Genomic DNA, 20,519 nt, shown 5'->3' on the forward strand with positions numbered 1-20,519 from the left:
TTAAAACCATAACCTTTTCTTCAATTGATGCTGGCCCTTAAAACTGGACAAACAAATGAATAGTAAGGCTTCAGAGGAAATGAGGACCACAGAGATTGCCTGATGTGCTCCTTCTTCGCTGTCACACATCAAATCGACACACACACCAGTGCTTTGAGATGTCTGACACTCTCCTATGCATCCACCGCAACAGCAGTGACATTTGTTGATTACCCCCATTTGGTTTTTAGAGGCCAAAGTGGATTATATTCGCCTTTTCTATTAGCCTAGCAATACCTGCCAGTGTTTTTTGCAGTAGATTTTCCGAGTGGCAATAGGTTCTAATCAATCTTCCCAGCTTCATTTCTCAGAATCTCACAATCTCCTCAAGGAACATTTCAAACCTGATTTATCATCATTACCAGACCCTAAATATTCACCAGATTCTATATTATTTATTACACCTAGTTAATTTCCCTGTTCTGGCATTATGGGTCGAATCGCAAAGCATGTGAAAGATTACCCCCATAATATGTCATCAAGACTCCACTATAACGCAGAGTCATATTTAGAAATAAGCATTTCACACACACACACACACACCCAGAACAGCTGTGAACAGGAGCTGAGGCCTTGCAAAGCTCTTCAAGACTCTGCTCCCCACTTCCAGGTACAGGTCTCCTGCAGACCCTCAACTGCATGTGGGAGGCTACAAGCTGCAGAAATGTGACCCACACCCCTCCAGCCAAGAAAACCCCCATCTGTGCAGCTAAGCTTGACAAGGGTCTGACTCGGAGAAAGCGGTTCCAGGCTCAATGCTGTGTGGGCAGAAAGTGTACCTACAGTTATACTCAATGATTGAGAGGACACAGGTCACAAGGTACCCCTTTGGGTCACAATGACATCCTCCAGTTTCACCAGTCCTAGAACATGAAGATCTCCTACTGGTAATCCCCAGAAGTGGGAATGTCAAAATCAGCCCCTCTCATGCCCCACTAGGTTGACTGTGGATCAGCCATTAACACCTCCCAACTCCCTCCCCTTCCTTCAAGTGAGGTAGGCCAGCTCAGCTCAGCTGTGAGAAGTTCAAAGTTGAGTTCTACTGATGGCACACAGTAATGGTGGGAAAGGTTTCATCTGAATTCTCTTTCTGACACAGGTATCTGGGCTCCAAGAAGACCCTTCCAAGTCCTTACTCTGCCCAGGCAAGCACTCTTTTGACACCTGTTGGGGGCTAGGAGTGGATTCATTAGGTCTCAAGCTCTGAGACACCAAGGATATGTTCTCTATAGCTTCAGATGACAGAATTCGGACTAACAGGGAAAAGTTGTTAGCCACCAAGTGGCTTCTGGGTACAAGAGAACACCTCCAGTTTCCTTCCTGCACAAGAAAAGTCCATCCTGTGGAACTAACAGAGGTTCGGTAACAGCTGTCAGGGATGATGCATGCGTCTCTAACATGGTGTGGCTCCGAGGAGATGCTCGGCATTAAACTCACACAGCCATGGCTTTGTGTATCCAGGACAGGTTTCTCAGTTCATTTTCTCCAGGGATTGCAAATTAGTAGCCCGAAGCTGAACTCATCCCAGGGGAAAATGTTATTTTGTTCAGAGCATTAGTCCACACAGGTCTGTTATCTCACCCAATGCTTAGCAACTATGAGATTTCACACTGAAATCTGGTATTTGCCTTTAGTTTCTCTTATAAAAAAATTCACACCCAGCCACATGAGGCTGCCTGCAGCTGGAATCTAAATAGTTGGTTATGCCCTTTAAATGGAGCTGAGCTCTGCAACAGATCTCACTACTCCCTCTGCCGGCGCCCCCAGCATCAAGTCAAAGTTCTAGTCTCATTCCTATGGGCAGAAGCATTTGCCACACTGCAGATCTAGCAACAACACTAGATGACCTAGCCAACACCCACACAATTAGGTGACTTATTCAAGGTCACACAGCTAACCAGTACAAAAGAAGAACCCAGAATTCTTTGTGTTCCATTGCTCCTTGCACTTGCAGCCTTGATAATGCTTATTTCCCTAGACTGACTTGAGTGTTCATGTTCAGACTGCACAAACCTTTCCTCTGAATTTCCATTTATGATATCTTAGGGGTAGGAATGAAACTCCATGATGTAAGTCTGGGCAAAGCTTTTTTGGGTATGATCCAAAAGTATACAGCCAGCAAAACAAAAATAGACCAGTGAGGTATCAAACAAAGAAGATTCTGTACAGCAGAGGGAACAACCAACAGAGTCAAGAGACGAAGTAGACAATAGAGTATATTTTGAGATCACACATCTGATAATTAATATCCAAAATATTCAAAGAACTCAAACAAATAGGAACAAAATGAATAATCTGATTTAAAAATGGCTAACGGACCTGAGTAGCTATTTCTCAAATGATGTACAAATGGCCAAAAAGGTATATGAAAAATGTTCGACACCAGGAAAACGCAAATTAAGACCACAATAAGGTATTACCTCATACCTTTCAGAGTGGTTATTAACAAAGACCCAAAAATAACAAATGGTGGTAAGTACAGGGAGAAAAGTGAGCCATTGTGCTTGCTTCGGCAGCACATATACTAAAATTGGAATGATACAGAGAAGATTAGCATGGCCCCTGCACAAGGATGACATGCAAATTCGTGAAGTGTTCCATGTTAAAAAAAAAAAAAAAGAAAAAAGAAAAGTGAGCCATTATTCACTGCTCAGGGGAATGTAAGTTACTAGAGCCATTACGGAAAACCATATGGAGGATCCTTAAAAAAAAAAAAAAAAAAAACCTACAACCAGAGTTACTATATGACCCAAAAATCCCACTACTAGGTATATACCTGAGGGAAGCGAAGTTAGTCTGTCAAAAGGACATGTGCAATTCCAAGTTTACATTCACAATAATCGAGAAACGTAAACAACCTAAGTGGCCATCAGATGAAGAAGAGATGCACATACTTGTGGGATATATTCAGCCAGAACGAAAGGTGAAATTCTGCCATACCCAACAATATGGAGGACACTGTCCAGGACACTGGAGGACAGTGTGTTAAGCGATGCCTGCTTGGCACAGAAAGACAAACACTGAATGCTCTCACCTAAATGTGGAGTGTAAAAAGTATGAACTTGTTGAAACAGAGTAAAACGAAAGTTACCAGAGGCTGGGCTAGGCTGGGCTGGGGTGGAGAAAGATTATGGATATGTCAGTCTATGTATTTAAAATTTTATTATACAGAAAGAATTATTTCAGGACATCTACTATGTATAATTATGACAAATTGTATACTTGCAAATTGCTCAGAGAATAGATTTTAAATGTTCTCATCACCAAAAAAAAAAAAAAAACTATGTAAGAAAATGAACATTTTCAATGGATTGATTTAGCCTTTCCACAGTACACATATACATATACTGAGGCATCATACTGTAACCATAAGTGTATTTATACATATGATTTTACATGTTGATTAAAAATTGAAAATGTGCATCCTAGAGACTAAATTGCCACATTTCCCCTTCAAAAAAAATAGCAAAAAATAAAGCTTTCTTCCCAGCTGATTTCCCAAATAACTAGCACCCCAACACCAAATGCCTTTTTATGTGCCCAATAAAAAAAATCAACCTGATGAACACATAAGATTTCATTCTTCCTTGCAAAACCAGGAATAGACCAGAATCTTATTATTCCACACTCAGCACTGATAGTCCAAATCAATAGCACAAACAAGATTTCTGAGGGAAAGGTTAAGTAACTGGCAGAACACACTGGTGTTAAGCCACCATAAGCACTTTCAAAGCAAAGAATTAAATACAAATAATTGATAAGCTGATTATAAGGCATCCTTATCTATATATATATTAGGGGCTTTATAGGATATCCCTTTATAATCTAACCAGTGTTACTGCCTGCATTTGAAAGTGATTTAACTGCACATCTCTTGAAATCTTCTGTAATCATACCAACCACTGACTTAAGCCGCCTATACCTCCAATTGGAGAGAATTTGTAAGGACTGAGTAAACCAGAAAAGAAATCGCTGATTTGGGCCTCCATGAAAACTTTTAATTGGGATGGAACACCACTCCAGGCAGGGGCTAGGTTTACTCATTTTGCCTGTGTTAAAGAGAGTTATTATTTGTTCTGGCATGGAACAGAGATGCAATTTGAATTGAATTGTCATAAGATCCCTACACAGGAGGGAGCTGGACTTAGAGGGGCCGGGTGAAATTTTGACTCACCTTTTGGATGAGACTAATTTGAAGAGAAAGTTAAAAGTGAAGATTGTATAGTCAAAATGGCACCGGCTATTGAGCTGTCAGATTGGAAAACTGAGACCATGTATTACTTTAGCCACATAAGTTTAACACTCAGGTTGACAGATGAAACACTGAGCCTTTACTGTTGGCTGCCTACTCAAGATACATTCTGCCACCTTCTTTTCTTAGGAAAACCCACATTGTGGTTAGGCATTTAGGACTGATAATGAGCTAATACTCACCAGATAGAGTTTGTTTACAGCTAATATCCATTGAGATTGGCCTTGTCTATACTGTGCTAGACACATTTAGAATTTTACTTCTCACTACATGTAATCTAAGTACTAGTCTTAACTAGAAAAACAACTCCTGATTGGTATGAGCTGATAACCTAATCACAATAACCCTGTTCTTCTTGCCAGTGATTGCTTTGGGTTCACTGTCTTGAGCCAATCAGTACAGAGCATTCCCTTTGACTGCTTACTGGTCCAGGGTTGGATCTGCAACCTAATTACCTCCATCAGATCAAAGAAAAGGAGCATTTGTAGTCCAAAAATAAGAGGCAGATTTTTCTCTCATGTGGAAAGGGAAGTCACTTATGCCAGCTGTTAATGGCAGCTTTCTGGAAATGCTAGATTCTTTGGTAACGTACCCTTTAGGACAAAGCCCATTCTTAGATAGAGTGTCAAGGGAGAAGATATAGACTGTGGTGAAACAGAGCCACCGTCTCAAGGATCAAAGTACTCCGTCCAGAGCATTCTACAAATCTTGGCCTCAAGCTTGAAGACAAAGTCAATTTCATCATTGTTGAAATTAATTTACATGAAATTTCTGTTCCTTAAAGTTAAATACATGCCGAGCCAGCGCCGTGGCTCACTTGGTTAATCCTCCACCTTGCGGCGCCATCATCCCATATGGGTGCTGGGTTCTAGTCCCAGTTGCTCCTCTTCCAGTCCAGCTCTCTGCTGTGGACCAGGAAGGCAGTGGAGGATGGCCCAAGTGTTTGGGCCCCTGCACCCGAATGGGAGACCAGGAGGAGGCACCTGGCTCCTGGCTTCGGAGCAACGCAGAGCACTGGCCATGGCGGCCATTTTGGGGGTGAACCAACGGAAGGAAGACCTTTCTCTCTGTCTCTCTCTCTCACTGTCTAACTCTATCTGTCAAATAAGAAAAAAGGTTAAATACATGCTATATTTGCACAACCTAGTATGTTCAGAGCAGGCTAGAAGCATTTTCCAAGGGGAAGCCAATGTCCTCATCTAATCCCATATAATGTTTTTAATCAAATCAGAGAGTAACTTTGGAGCTTCCAAAGTATTTAACGCACACATGAACATAGCTGGGTAAGGAAGGAAGATGAGCCCAATGAGCTATGGAATAAGATAGGCTTGAGTCCCTTTCAACTCTTTTTATAAACTCTGTGGCCACAAGAAAGCATCAATGTCTATAAATTATAGGACTAATACATATCTTCTGGTACTGTACTGAAGAAGTGTAGTATGTAAAATATCTAGTGCACAAGACAGAAATTCATTAAACAAAATGTGAATTTCTCTTTTCCCTTCCCACTCTTCAAAGAAGTCCTTCTAGTTCCCCTGGTAGCCTAAATGTTCCAACTTGCATTTTATTTCTTTCCTTCCTTCCCATTCACATTCCATGTTTAACTGTCTGCCCTTATTTTGTCCGTCAGGAAGATGTTTGCCATTGATTCTGTAACTCTCATTTCCTATGACGCAAGTGCAGTTGAAATTTAACCCTCACTACCACCCAGTAGGAATGAGCTGTGCTCATTTTATAGTTCATGAAATGAAGCTCAGAGAATTAAACATGTCCAATTAAAAAAAAAAAAAAAACTCCAATGTGAAGAATGACAGTATGAGTCCAATAGCTGTGCTCCTAGCCACTTCTCTGCACTTACCATGCAAATAAGCCTACATGTGTAGAGATCTGGATGTCTCTTTCTAATGACTGAGAGCTGCTGAAAAGTAGGATCATTGTTTTCTAAAGAAGAGAAGCTAATGCAAGGACTGGAAAGCTGTCTGTTCTAGGCCACCATGAGCAAAACACATTTTTGGGTGCTGCTGTACAAACCTTCTTGAGCTCCTGTATACACAGAGTCATGAGAGATTCTTCTTGCCCTTGAGGAGCCCACAACCAAAGACAGAGTTGGGTTATGTGCAGAGAAAGCATATAACATAGTGTATCTCATTCCTCGAGGGAGCAACATCCAACACAAGCGCCACTGGAGGGAAGAGGAAAGAGATCACCAAGAGGTAGAATGAGCAGAGGTGGATGATGTACTGCAGACCCAGAGAAGTTAAGCAGAACTGTAGCGGGAAGACCATATATGCATGTTTGTAGGGTACGAGAGTGATATTGGTAGGGGTTTCAGGGAAGACAGACAGAATGTACAAGCTGTCAAAAAAAAAAAAAAAAACACAAAGCCTAACACTAAATTTTAATCAGTAACATACTATTGAAATAAAGAAAAGAGCCTCGCATAGTAAACTTTAATTTGTAGGGAGGTGACTGGCCGTTTTAAAGGGAGAATGAGGGAAACGGAGAAGGGGACTCAGTATAGTCAGAGAGGTGAAAAATGTCCAAAAGCTGGAAGCAAGCTTGATCCATGGAAATCTGTTTGGGTCTGTTAACCACTGCTACTGAAGGGAAGCTCCAGTCCTCCCCGCAGAGGCTGGGAAGCAGGGGCCCTTTCTTCAGATGTCGCCTGTAACACAGAGCAAAGTCTTTGGGCAGCCGTGAATCTTCTGAGACAGGTACTTTCAAGGTACTGGGGTCATCCTAGGGATGAGGCCTTGAGCTCTTTGAAGCCGTCTTCTTGTTTGTTCAAGTCTTCAAAGGCCAAGTTGAAGTGGAGGGGAGGAGCCTGGCTACAGTTCGGTAGAGCAGTCTGTCAGAGTGTAGCCCTCACCAGCATTCATAGAGTTCTCTGCATGAAAGAATAGCAGCTCGGATGAATAATAAGAGGTGGAAAACCAGGTTGGTAATTTTGAACTCTTTCTTAGAAGAAAAGTCCCAGTTTGCCCAGGACTGAGGAGGTTTTGAGGAAGGAAGACACTGTGCTAGAAGGGAGAAAATCCCAGCCAAGAGGAACTATTTGAGTATGGGTCTTCTTAGAAGCAACAGCACCTATGGACCAGGGATTGTGTATAGGAATGGGTGATTCCCACACCTGTGAAGCATTCAAGGTCCCCAGCCTAACTGCTTATGTGGTAGGTAAGGTTGTGTGATGTGTGCTATCCCTGGCATTGCTTCTCATCTCAGTCAGAGTCTCAAAATTTCAGAGCAGAGCTGTGTCCGTATTCTTTGCTTTGTGAACGCCAAGCACACGACACTGTGAATCATAGATCATTCCACAAGGTAAGACCCACTCACTGCTAGAGCTACGTTTAAGAAAGATTCAGGAATGAAAACATCACCTAGCTCACAGGGTAACTGGGAAATTAAATGAGATTATGTATGAAAGTCTCTTCACAGGGTGCCTGGGATGCAAAAACATTCACTAAGTAGTGGCTATTGTTGTGAAGGCAGCAATGGTTTTTTGTTGTTAAGCATAGAAAGGCAGCAAGTATCCACGGTGTTTAAAGGTCAACATCCTGAAAGATTTCTCCTGGGTTAGATTTTCAGGTGAAATAAACAAACATGAGGCATCTGTCACATAAATAGAAGTTGACCCTGGGTCCCTTAGACTTGTGTAATGGCCATTTGAAGACTTCTGGAAAACAAAGTAGACCACTGAAAAATGCTTGTATCGCCCCTGGGTGCTATCCATCAGCGGGAGAAGCCTAACCCCAGATTTTACTTTCTGTGTCAGGGGAAGGCCAGATGAAGGAGAACAAAACCAATTAACAAAAACATAATCGATTTGAGAAATCCATGAAAAGAGAGCATCATTCTTTCTCTCTTCAAGGAAAGCTTTTTCAGCATCAAGTGTGGTTAACAACACGGAGCTAAAGCATTTATTAATGTTAAAAACATGCTCTTTGTTAAAGCCCCGGGAACGAAGCATAACCAAATCACTCTGCAAAATATTGACACTGGATTATTGCTGCCACAACAAGCAAGACCCGAACAAACAGCACGTGAGGCACCTATCCAGGTCCCCTTCCAACCAAGCAGGCTGAAGAATGGGAGCAGTGTGAGCACCTGGCTCAGGACCCTAAAATGCAGGCACATGTCCAGACCACAACGGCCCACCACTACTCTGCCCCTACAGATCACCTACCACAACCCTTGGGCATCCAGCCTCCAATCATCCCGTCCTACCTCCTGGAATTGGATAACCCAGCTGATCCCAGGATTGCTACTGGTAAGCCCGAGCTCCAGGCTTGACTTCCCTGATGCCCCTTTTCTCAGCTAAAAATAGGGGAGATAGTATAGGCCCCTCCCCCTACCAGGATCAATTTGAAGATGAAGAGAAAATGTATGCACAGTTCCTATTCAGTGTCTGGCAGATAGTGAGAACCCAGTAATTTGTTCCACTCTGTTCCCTGAATTCCTTAATTGCTATCACTCTTCCAGACTGCCAAAATCATGCCTTTTCTAGAACATTGCAGTGCTGGTATAGCAATGATTGTTACTTCATCAGTGTGCATTTCTCACTAATTAATAGGGTATATTCTTTCAAACCAGAGATTAACTGTTTAATAAACACACAATATAGATGTGTCAATCTTGGCTCTATTTCCTCACAACTACTGAGTTATTAAATTCCAATAAACATGCTATGTGTTTATTACCACAGTGTTAGGATTCCTGGTTTATAGACAAGGAGAATGAGGCAGAAAGGGAGTCAATAAATTGTCAAGATGGCAGTTTATCATCAATGTGTTGAGATTCAAACTCATGAAGGTTGGCCCCAAGACCATGAACCTAGCAACCAGACCCCATGTGTATTCGACTTCTCTGCCTCCAATGCCTACAGGGAGGCCCTCAACAAAGACTATCCAACAGGCAAGTTGTAACTCAGGGCACAGGCGGCTAACAGAATCTGCACCACTTGACTCACCTGAGCTTGTTTCTCAGAGGGTGTCCCAGGAAAGCCTATCCTCCAACACTCTGCTCAGAAGGGGCCAGACCTCCACAAACAAGGAATGGATGCAGCTCTGAGAAACCAAACTGAGGCAGATTTTTAAATACACAATGCATAGAGGTGTGTATTGCAAGCAGGAAAGTCCCTCCTGCTCTGCATTTTCCACATACTCTAACACTCTTCTAACCATTGCTATAAAAGCTCTAACAAACAGCTTCCCGGGGAGGCAGTCTCTCTAGTGAACTATACTTTCCCCCTGCATTTTTGACTTATACAAGTAAATATAGCTTTCCTCTGAGTAACTCCCAGTTGAGGCTGATGATATGGTGACACCCCAAGTGAAGAGACCCCTTGTGTGCACCAACAAAATGACTCAGTCAACAAGTACCACTTGGCGGGTGAGGAAGCAGAAGCACCAGCAGGAGCACACACAGCCTCTCCAAGGTCTGAAAGACAACTAGGAAGCAGATGACAGCCCAAAGGGGCAGACCTCTAGTAATCTGCTCTTTGGGCCATGCCTTCCTGATGGCTTTGTGACAGAACAGCAGTCCCAGAGGATATGCGAGAGAGCCTCTGTCCATGATCCCACAACTGCTCAGCATTTCTCTCGCCCTGCAGCTCCACCCACCATGTCCCAAATAAGATTTTCAGACTCAAGGCCAGCAACAAACATTCAGTGGATTTTACTGCAAATTGGGAATATTTAGGGTTGGCCACGTACAAACAAACCAGCAGATGCTGAGCACACAGGCCATTGGCTGGTCAGACCAGGTGTCCCCTGAGTAGATGCCTTATGGGCTACTGCTTGGGTCAGGCCATAGTCACCTTCAAATATGAATCCCAAGTAGATGAGGTTTTCCACACAAGGTTTCACTTCTCAACTCCGGCGAAACTTTCTTTCAGACCACATTTCTCTAGCTTTTTAAAATGAAGAAAAAATATTTTTAAAGATTCAGTAGACAAATTCCTAATTTTAACCCTCAAATTCCACTGACATGTTATCTTAAACTCTCTTGAATATTTATTATTGTTTATTTGAAAGGCAGAGTTATGGAGGGAGGAGGGACGGAGTTGAGAGGGGAGAGGATAGAGAATAAGAGATCTTCACCTGCTGGTTCACTCCCCAAATGGTCCCAACAGCTATAGCTGGTCTAGGCCAAAGCCAGGAGCTTCATCTGGTTCTCCCATGTGGACACAGAAACCCAAGCACTTGGACCATCTGGAGCTGGATATGAAGTAGAGTATCTGAGACAAGAACCAGGGCCCACATGGGATGATGGCCTCAAAGGCAGCGACTTTACCCGCTACACTGCAATGCCAGCCCCCAAGATTACTACTGTGTAAACCAAGCTACAGTCTTGGGAGCCAGGTTCTCCAATTCCCATCTCAGCACCAGAATCTAGCAGCTCTAGGGCTCTACGCAAGTTCTCTAACCCTTGATGCCTCTGTTTCTTCATACATAAATGGGGATATAATCGCAATACCTACTGCAAAGGATTGTTTGAATGATTAAATGACTGTGCTACTGCTTAACCCTCAAATTCCTTTGAGTGTAGTCAATAAATAATTTTGGTTAATTTATAGAAACAGACTGTATCTGTGTCTCCCTTCATATCCTAGCAGTCAGGCCTCTTCCAGAATAGAAGCCAGTGGGCAGCATTTGGCTTGTCTTTTCCTGCTCTCTTTTCCTTTGTGTCCACAGGCATTTCCTCCACACTAGACCTGAACAACGTAAAAAATCCTGGTTTGAAACATGCCACTGCCTGAAGTTCCTGAAGCATCACTTTGTTCTCTTCTAATTATTTTTAACTCTGTAGGCACAACAGGCAGGTGTATTGGCTTATCTCCTCCTGCCCAGGTTCCTGAAAGACAAAACATAGCAATTACTGTTAAAGGAAAGAATTACAAAAATCATGCATCTTTAATGAAAGGCACAGGAATAGAAATAACATGATCTAGCTCAGATGACTCCTTGCTTGAGTCTCTCATGAGCCTATCCTCTTGGCAAGGCCTCATGGAGTGCAAGGAGACCAGGATGGGAATCAGGATCACCAGGCTACAGGTCTGAAGCTGCTTTTTAGCAGCTAAATGATGGTGGACAAGCCAGCTATTCATCCTGGGTCTCTGCTTACCGTCTTTCCAAATGGGGGGTCTGTTATATATCAGAATTAAGACAGTCTGCATAGAGGTTGAGGTGTAAGTGCTGCACCAGCCAAGGTAACCTTGGAGAAGTAAATTAACTCTGAGCTCCTGTTTCCATGTCTGTGAAGCAGGGACAAGAAGAGACTCCCCTCAAAGACTCCTGGTAAGGGTTAACCAAACTAGCACAAGGAAAGTAAGCACTCAGAAAGCGCCTGGCCTGGAGAAAATCCCTTGGCACATGTAAGCTACAGTGATGGCCTCCCAGCCACTCACAATTTTAAAATCAGTCAACTCTGTGACTCTGATTACTACCCCCAAAACTTTACTATTCTTGGGTTTCACTATCAGCATAGAAAGTAATCACAGAAAATACTGAAGAATCATCTTTTTCTCTATCAACCTTAAATAGAAAGTTAAAAGTCACAGAACTTTTTTCAAGTATCCAACCCAGCTAAAACAGCCCACAGATATAAAGCAAACAATTGTACAAGATTAAATTTTAAGACAAGTGGGAAACAGATGGAAAACCAATGTTTTGTCTTTTAAGAGAAGGCATCAGCATTCCCTGAGCACCCAGTTATCTGTTGCATGTGCTACAATCTCACATTAAACCTGCTTCCAATATCACTGTGAAGCAATTATGTCTGTGTCCATTTTACAGATGAGGAAGTTGAGACTCACAGAGGTTAATGACAGTCACAGAACCATACAGCTGTTCTAACACAGACTCAGATTCCACCCAGGCCTCACTGCAAAACCTGTGCTTCTTCCACCCCAGAAGCTGGCTCTAGACCACAGGACATCCTCAGCTAGCACTGAACTGTCCAGGCAGAAGCTGGCTTTTGTAAAACAAATCTCATTTAAGTGCACTACTATGAATAGAATCTGTTTTTTCAAAGAACCCCTATGTACGTACCAAGAGGTAAAAAACAAAATATTCTGCAAGATAATATATACCTAATTTCTTAGCATCAGTCACAGGAAAGTACAATTGCCAAATTGGAGATGGAGATAAAATCAAAAAAATGGAATAGAGAAAAGAATTTGAACACTCCGGGGTGCAGCCCTAGTTTTGGTACTAACTGGCAGAACACAGCCACCGCATCAGATTTAAATAAAGATATGGGAAGTTGTATGGTTAGCAAAGGATGACAAAGCCTGCAGGCTCTGCAATAACCCTGTTCATTGGCTGGTTTCATCTTCAAGTGTTTGTTGTACAACATGGTAACTAGAGTTAATAACAGCATATGGTGTAAGAATAAGTGAAAAAATTACCACAAATAAAAAAATGTGTTTCAAACAAGTTATCTTCCAATCTTGAATAGGCAGGTACAATTTGAAGCGGCATTCTTTAAAAAAATATATTTATTTTATTTATTTGAAAAACAGAGTTACAGAGAGAGGTAGAGACAGAGAGAGAGGTCTTCCATCCTCTGGTTCACTCCCCAGATGGCCGCAACGGGCAGAGCTGCCCAATCCGAAGCCGGAGCCAGGAGCCTCTTCCAGGCCTCCCATGTGGGTGCAGGGGCCCAAGGACTTGGGCTGTCTTCTACTGCTTTCCCAGGCCATAGCAGAGAGCTGGATTGGAAGAGGAACAGCTGGGACTAGAACCGGTGCCCATATGGGATGCCAGTACTTCAGGCCAGGGCATTAACCCGCTGCGCCGGCCCCTGAAGCGGCATTCTTTGCTGACTCCTCCCACCACCAGGCACACCAGGAGTCTATCTTTACCTTTGATCTGAGCTTTAACCCTGCCCCCTCCAAAGACCAAGTATCTCCACGAATTGGCCACAGAATTTATCTCACAACCAGCTGCTAAGGCCCAGGAAGCACCTTCATGGTTTGGCATCTCCCACAGTTGGCACTGTGGTATATACAGAGCAGGTATTCAGTGAATGGCTGCTGAATGAGTGAATCAATCTCTGAATCCCATTTATCTGTACCTGGGTATACAGTCAATGACACAATTTATGAGACTGGTAAAAATGCAAATTCATGGACCCCTAGTCAAAAAACAGCAAAATGAGTCATGTCAAAGGTACTAAAGTATAAAGTTTTCTTTTTCTTCTGCAGTCTCTCTTGACTTGTATCTTTTATTTGTCTTGATATTGTAAACCAAGAAAAATTTAAATATTATTAGCAAGAATTTTACTGGTCATCTTTATATTCTATAATGCTAGTTTTCAATGCAAATGTAAAAGTGAGACAACACAGCTCCCATGCGCACAAAGTTGCCCATCCTGGGAATGGTCCTAACAAATTATAAAATATTTAACAAAACTCCAGTACTTCCTGGCACGAACCTACAAGACAGGGCAGGCAAAGTCAATGAAATCTGCATATGGTAGGCAGAGGGCATTATAGAATAACTTTCTTTAATTTGTAATAACATCAAGAAAAGCTTTCAATTAACTGCTCTCAAACCAAATTTATTTCCATGGAGATGAAGTCCTCCAACAGTACATAAAATGTTCAGGCAAGTAAGTTTCTGTCCTCTTTGAAAAAAAAAAAAAAAAAGAGAGAGTTAACAGAGGAAATATGCTATTGATATAAAGAATTATGGATGAGGAAAATCGCTGGGTTTATTTACTCATATTCCATTCTACCTTCGTTCAGGCACAAGGCTGGCAAGATATTATATCATAATTATGGACTCCCTCAGCAGCTTGAGTATCAGTGGTTCCTATTGTTCCAAGCTTTTTGCAAACCCATGAGCTCCAAGATTGCATCACGCACAGAAAAAGAGGGGACGCTAATTGCATTGCATATTTATACTTCCAGAGTCCCCTCCATTACCAACAGAATTCCCCGTGGATTCTAATTAGCTCAATCTGGGCTGGGGGAATAAAAATTTAAGCAATTGCATGTAGATATGAAGTTTGCTACCAGCACAAAATTCAGCAAAATGCTGACCTTATGACTACGACTTTCAACTTTCTCTCTCATTTCAGGGGAGGGGGTGGAATGGATGGCTTTTTTATTGTGCTGAGATTTAGTCAAGGATAATAGTTTCTTAAATAATACCCACCCAGGTGGTTTTCATTTTGGTGTTTTCCTGGAATTGGAGGGAAGAAAATCCATTTTGAGTATCATTTTTGTGGGGCTCTTAAGCAATAGCTCTGTGAGTAACATCCAGTATCTCTTCACTGCTCTCTTTTCTCTCCCATTTTATAATCTGCATGACACAGAAGTCTTACCTTTTAATCCTTTGCAAACTACAATGAATGGTGCTTAGGAAAAGGATTTTCCTGAAGGGTCAGACTCTGGGAAAATGAGCTTAATTATTGCAGACACCAATCAGTGATTAAAAGTTTAGAGAAAGAAATAATTTTTAAGTAAAGCATCTGAAATGTCTCTTAACATAAACAAGAGTACTGTCAGAGGCTCTCGTGGTGCCCATCAGCTCATTATTAATTCATCCGGCTTCAGATTCTCAGTTCTAATCAGGGAGTTGGCTCCCGCGGCTGCACTTACAATCAGCTCAATGCCAAACGGCCTCATGCAATCACCCTCCTCAATTCTACAGATGACTCCTAATGAAGCAAATCATTCAGGAGGCAGCTGGTAGGTGAAGACCCTGTGTGTGGTGTCTAATGGCTGGGACCCGGGGCTCACACCAGCTTTTCTGCTTCTCAGACATCCAGTCTTGTTCTTGGGAAAGGTCAAAGAATGCAGGGAGAAGGGACAGCCAACAGACTGCCAGAGAGGATCTGAGGATACCACTCACCCAGAGGCCAGACTGGCCACCTAGGACTAACGCAGTCCACCGAAATGCCTTTCCCCCTTTCCACCATCCCACCAATATGTGAGTACAGTATTCTATTAGCAACTAACAGTAAAATATTGGAAGCCTTTCCATCAAACTCCATGGTGTCAGCTTCTTTCAGAAATTCCTGTGTTCTGTCAACAGTCAGCCTGTGTTCTGGCATGTCCAAAATCCCTAAGTTCTGAGTAGAGGTGAGCCCCATTCTACAGGCCCATGACCCCACTTTCTTCTCCCTTGTTTTATCGATTTGCTATTGAAATGTCAAACTGCAGCACAACTGGTTTTTCTCCACCTTCCCACCCAAAAAACTGAGCTCCCTTCCTTTTTTTTTTAAAGCAACTCTTTCAGCTTTATCATTCATTATCAGAAGTTTTCAGGCATTTTTAGGACCACATAGTGGGTTGAAAGGCTCCAAAAAGCTGCGTTTCATCCTAATCACCGGAAATTATGGACAGCACCTTATTCTGAAAAAGCATATTTTGCAAATGTAATTAAGGATGTTGAGACAGAGAGATTTGCCTGGATTATCCCTGTACTTTCAGACTTCAGTCTCCAGAACTATAAGAGAATCAACCTGTTGTTTCAAGTCATCATGTTTGTGTAACATGTTACAGCAATCACAACTAAGCAAAGCAGAACTTTTCCTTAAATGAAATCCTACATAAAGCCCCCCACCTCCAGCCCTACCCCAGTATGTAAAATAGACTCCAAAAGTACTACTGTCTGTGAATGTGGGTGGGAGCAGTGGCCTCCTGTGGCAGATCTCTCCTCTCCAGCTCTCCCCTAACTTGGGACACAGGTGATTCAATCCTGCCCACCTGGGTGCACCAAAGGCACCCCATGGAAAACCATTCATCAGTACTCCAGTTACTCCAGTGCTTCAAGCCCCTGGACATTCCTTCCATACATGGTTTTTTGTTTGTTTGTTTGTTTGCTCCTTGCTTTTCTGTGTAACCAACATTTGTGTCTTTTGGAACCTACACATACAGGTTGCAAGCTGGCTCTCAGCCTCTGAGCCACAACCCCTGGAACCCTCCTTGTAGATTTTAGTTCCTCTTCCCCCTTATACAAATTATGGTTTGATGTCAACCTCTCTTCTTCAGCATCCAGTTTGGAATCTTCCTTTAAACTTCATTTCATGTATTTCAGCCTCAGGCCCCTGACCTTGACTCTGGTCTGTGGTTTCATTCTGTGTACCCCATGAAGTTCTACTTCCTGCCTGTCCTGCTCCAGGCCATACAACAGTCCTCCATAAAGTTAGCAGGAGCTCCCTGCCATCTCTTCTAGGCTTTCTGTAGCCAGTAAAATTATTCCTTCAAGCACCATGCAGAGTCAATTCTGTATATATCAATGCCATTCATAGGCCATGATTCATACCCAAGAAGCAGAGGTAAAATCACTCGCCATATAAAAACACAATAAGTTGAACATGGACTGACCTAAGAACCACAGCACCTCTAATTCACAGAAGTCTTAAGCAGTCTAGTGTTGTCAGTGATCCTCTTCTCAGAGCCCTCTGAGGAGTGAAGAAATCCACAGTAGGTGAAGATGGAAGAGTAGGAAGACACAAGGGGGAGACTTGGACCTTCGTATCAAATAACCAACCTTGTGACATATATAATTGTGGGGAGCAATCCGGACTGGACTGAGTTACTGGAATTAGGACTTATTCTATGCATCTGCTCTCCCACAATATGGCGCTGGGAGAGAAGTAAACAGCTTCCGCACAGCTGCCTCCAGTTCAACTAATAAACTGTAGGACTTGCTCCTGATTGGAGGAGAGCAGCGTGCTCGGCGTGTGGGCAGCCGAGTTGGGATTGGCGGAGGAGGACTATAAAGGAGGAGAGAGACGGCATGCACCAGGGAACATCTAAGGGGAACATCTGAAGGAACACCTGTGCAGCCCCTGAGACGAGCCGGCCGGCGGTGTGCCGCTCCCCTGCGGAAGTGGGGAATGTGGCCAGGGGGAACTGCCCTTCCACGGAGGTGGAAGGGATAGTAGCCAACCCGGGAAGAACCAGCAGCAAACCCGGGGAGGGCCGAGCAGACGAAAGAACAGCGCAGGGTCCTGTGTTGCTCCTCCACGAAGAGGGGGAGCGACATAATGGTGCCGTGACTCGGATAGGAAACCTGACTCGGATAGAAAACCTAGTTCGGATAGGAAACCTAGCTCGGATAGGAAACCCAGGACAGATAGCAAACTTAGGAGGGAAGAAACGGGAAGAACTGGGAAAATATCGAAGAGAGAAACTAGCAAACAGCCTAGGGAAATTACCGGAGAGAGAGACTAGCAAACAGCCTAGGGAAAAGCCGGACGAAAAGGGTGCCAGAAGAAGCTATTGAAAGCCTAGGCATAGACTCAGATACGGACTACGGGGGGAAGCTGGGAGAAATCTCTAAGGTCGAAAGCGAAAGTGAAAGCTAGAACAAACAGACTCGGACGCGGACTGTGGGGAGAGGCCAGGAGAAATGAGGGAGGAATATTGTTGGAAGAAAACTTAGGGAAACATACCGGGTAGAGAAAAGTGTTAGGGAAATTGAAGCCACGGGGGGCAGGCCGAGGCTGAAACGAAAGCCACTTTGGGATTCTCAAGTTAGCCCGGGAATAGGGGGCGAAAAGTTGAAACCAGAAGCTGAAACGTAAGCCAGACTGGGATCCGTCTGATTAGCCCGGGGAGCAAAGGACGGGAAGCCAGATCGTGGGGCGGAGACGTAAGCTGGGTTGAATTCGCCAGGCTAGCCTGGGGAACTTAGATTGAATGCTAGTGGCGGACACGTAAGCTACGCTGTGTGACTCGTGGAGGCTGCCGCGCACAGACAGAGCGTGCGGGGCACAAGTAGATAGGGAACGGGGCTGGCGCGAGGCCGTGGTGCAGACGCGAAGGGCGTGGAGACCGCGGAGCGCGCGAAGCCAATCCGCGCAAAGCCGAGGCGCGGGCTGAAGCGGCTCAGAGCCGGCGGGGCGAGGCGCCGGGAAGCTGCGCGGAGCCGTGAAGCTGCCGGCAGGGCGAGGCGCCGGGAAGCTGCAGGGATAAGAGAAACAGAAGTTTAGAAGTAAAGTGAGAGAAATAGGAATGCTGGAAGATAGAAGTAAAATGGGAGAAATAGGAATGCCCGGAGATAGAGAAATAGAGAAAAATAAGGCCTCCCCTCAACATGGCAATGAGAAAGCTTGGATTCGGTCTGCCTGATTAAGGCGGTAAGCGCCAGCAAGCAGCTCGACCAGAGTATGAGCTGCAGGTCACCGAACACAGGCACGCATCAGCGCCTAAAAACCTCCTCACAACATGGCGAAGAGAGGACCCGGATTCGGTTTGCCTGATTGATAGGACTTGTAAGAGCCTGTGGCAACTCTAGCAAGTAGAGCAGAGTGTGTGCCGCGGGACACTGAAGACAGGCGCGTATCAACGCCAAAAATAAAAAGAAAGGGGGATCTGTGGGGAGCAATCCGGACTGGACTGAGTTACTGGAATTAGGACTTATTCTATGCATCTGCTCTCCCACAATATGGCGCTGGGAGAGAAGTAAACAGCTTCCGCACAGCTGCCTCCAGTTCAACTAATAAACTGTAGGACTTGCTCCTGATTGGAGGAGAGCAGCGTGCTCGGCGTGTGGGCAGCCGAGTTGGGATTGGCGGAGGAGGACTATAAAGGAGGAGAGAGACGGCATGCACCAGGGAACATCTAAGGGGAACATCTGAAGGAACACCTGTGCAGCCCCCGAGACGAGCCGGCCGGCGGTGTGCCGCTCCCCTGCGGAAGTGGGGAATGTGGCCAGGGGGAACTGCCCTTCCACGGAGGTGGAAGGGATAGTAGCCAACCCGGGAAGAACCAGCAGCAAACCCGGGGAGGGCCGAGCAGACGAAAGAACAGCGCAGGGTCCTGTGTTGCTCCTCCACGAAGAGGGGGAGCGACATATAATAACAAGCTGAGGCTATGTTAGGTTATAATTTGAAGGCTGTCTACTCATTCTTCTCAGCATATCTATTGTACAGTTGTAAAAGGCACTGATATAGAAAGAGCCCATGCTGCCTCTCCCAACTTCAGGGTTCATGAGTCGCCCTTTCAAACTATTTGCACATTCTCCTTTGTATGTTATCATTCCAAACCTCACTGCATATGCCAAAATTTTATTTCATTCAACACACAGGAAATCGTCAATGCAAGCTAGTACATGCCAGTGATACCTAAGGATCAACTGTTCTGTTTCAGACTAGCATACTTGTGCAGTCATTGAATGTTTGTTTATTTTATTTTGTCCTATTGTTTTATAAAAATGAGTAAAAACAGGAAAAAGAAAGTGCTGAAACAAGAGCCAAGAAGGATAGGTCATATAAACTTAATACAATTGAGAACAGGCTGAAAATCACTAATCAGCCTGAAGACAAAGAATCTTTCACTTTAATCAGATTCTCATTGGATTTAGGTCAGTTGCGTGTTCAATTAATTGTGAAGGAAAAGCACAAAATTAAAGTACATGTACAAGATGTTAGCAATAAATCATAAATGGTTGTGTTTAAAGAACTGAGTGTAATTAGGGATTTTTATCACTTTATTTCTTAACCTCTGAGAATGAAACACCTATTTTCTCTATCAAACTTCACATATTCAACACTTGCACAAATTTTCAAGAACAGTATGTATAAAAGGAGAGAACTGCCTGTACTTATGTTAAGTACACACACACAAAAACACTGCACTCTAAACTGGCATCAACCTAATATCAGTGTCTGAAAGGAATTTGTTTATACTCTAAGGCAAATAAAGCCTGAGAAAACCTACCCATGGGCTTCACAACACAACAGAGACCACCTGAACAAGAAATGCAATGATAAAGACCCTGAAAAGAACCACCTCCACACAAGGTTATCTACAGCAGTGGCATTTCTAATAGCAAAAGTCTGGAAACCCCAATCTGTCAGTAGAGAACTGGCTAAGCAGCCCATGAGACACAATGGATACAGCCACACAGCACAATCAGGAGTCACGAGGAGTGACTTCTGCAGTATGTTAAGCTGCAAAGATCAAAGCACAAAGCATTGACAGAATTTGATATCTTTTTGTAAGAAATACAAGATAAATGAGAAGAGCCAGCGTTGTGGCACAGCAGTTTAAGTCTCTGCCTGTAATACCAGCATCGCAAAGGAGCACCTATTCAAATCCTGGGTGCTCCATTTCTGATCCAGCTCCATGCTAAAGTGCCTGGGAAAAGCATTAAGTGCAAAGAGTGCTTGGACCCCTGCCACTCACGTGGGAGACCCAGATGCAGTTCAAGGCTCCTGGCTTCAGCATGGCCCAGCCTCAGCCATTGTGGCTGTTTGGAAGGTGACC

The 20,519-nt window shown here is 43.8% G+C and overlaps 1 non-coding gene across 1 annotated transcript; it reads left to right on the forward strand.

The window, feature by feature from the left end:
• Positions 1-2,539: 2,539 nt before the first annotated feature.
• LOC127491865 (U6 spliceosomal RNA) lies at positions 2,540-2,646 on the forward strand. The gene has a single exon (XR_007920798.1). It is a non-coding gene; the product is annotated as a U6 spliceosomal RNA (small nuclear RNA).
• The last annotated feature ends 17,873 nt before the right edge of the window (positions 2,647-20,519 follow it).

The sequence above is a fragment of the Oryctolagus cuniculus genome, chromosome 3, assembly GCF_964237555.1.
Source record: "Oryctolagus cuniculus chromosome 3, mOryCun1.1, whole genome shotgun sequence".
Taxonomy (NCBI): Eukaryota; Metazoa; Chordata; class Mammalia; order Lagomorpha; family Leporidae; genus Oryctolagus; species Oryctolagus cuniculus.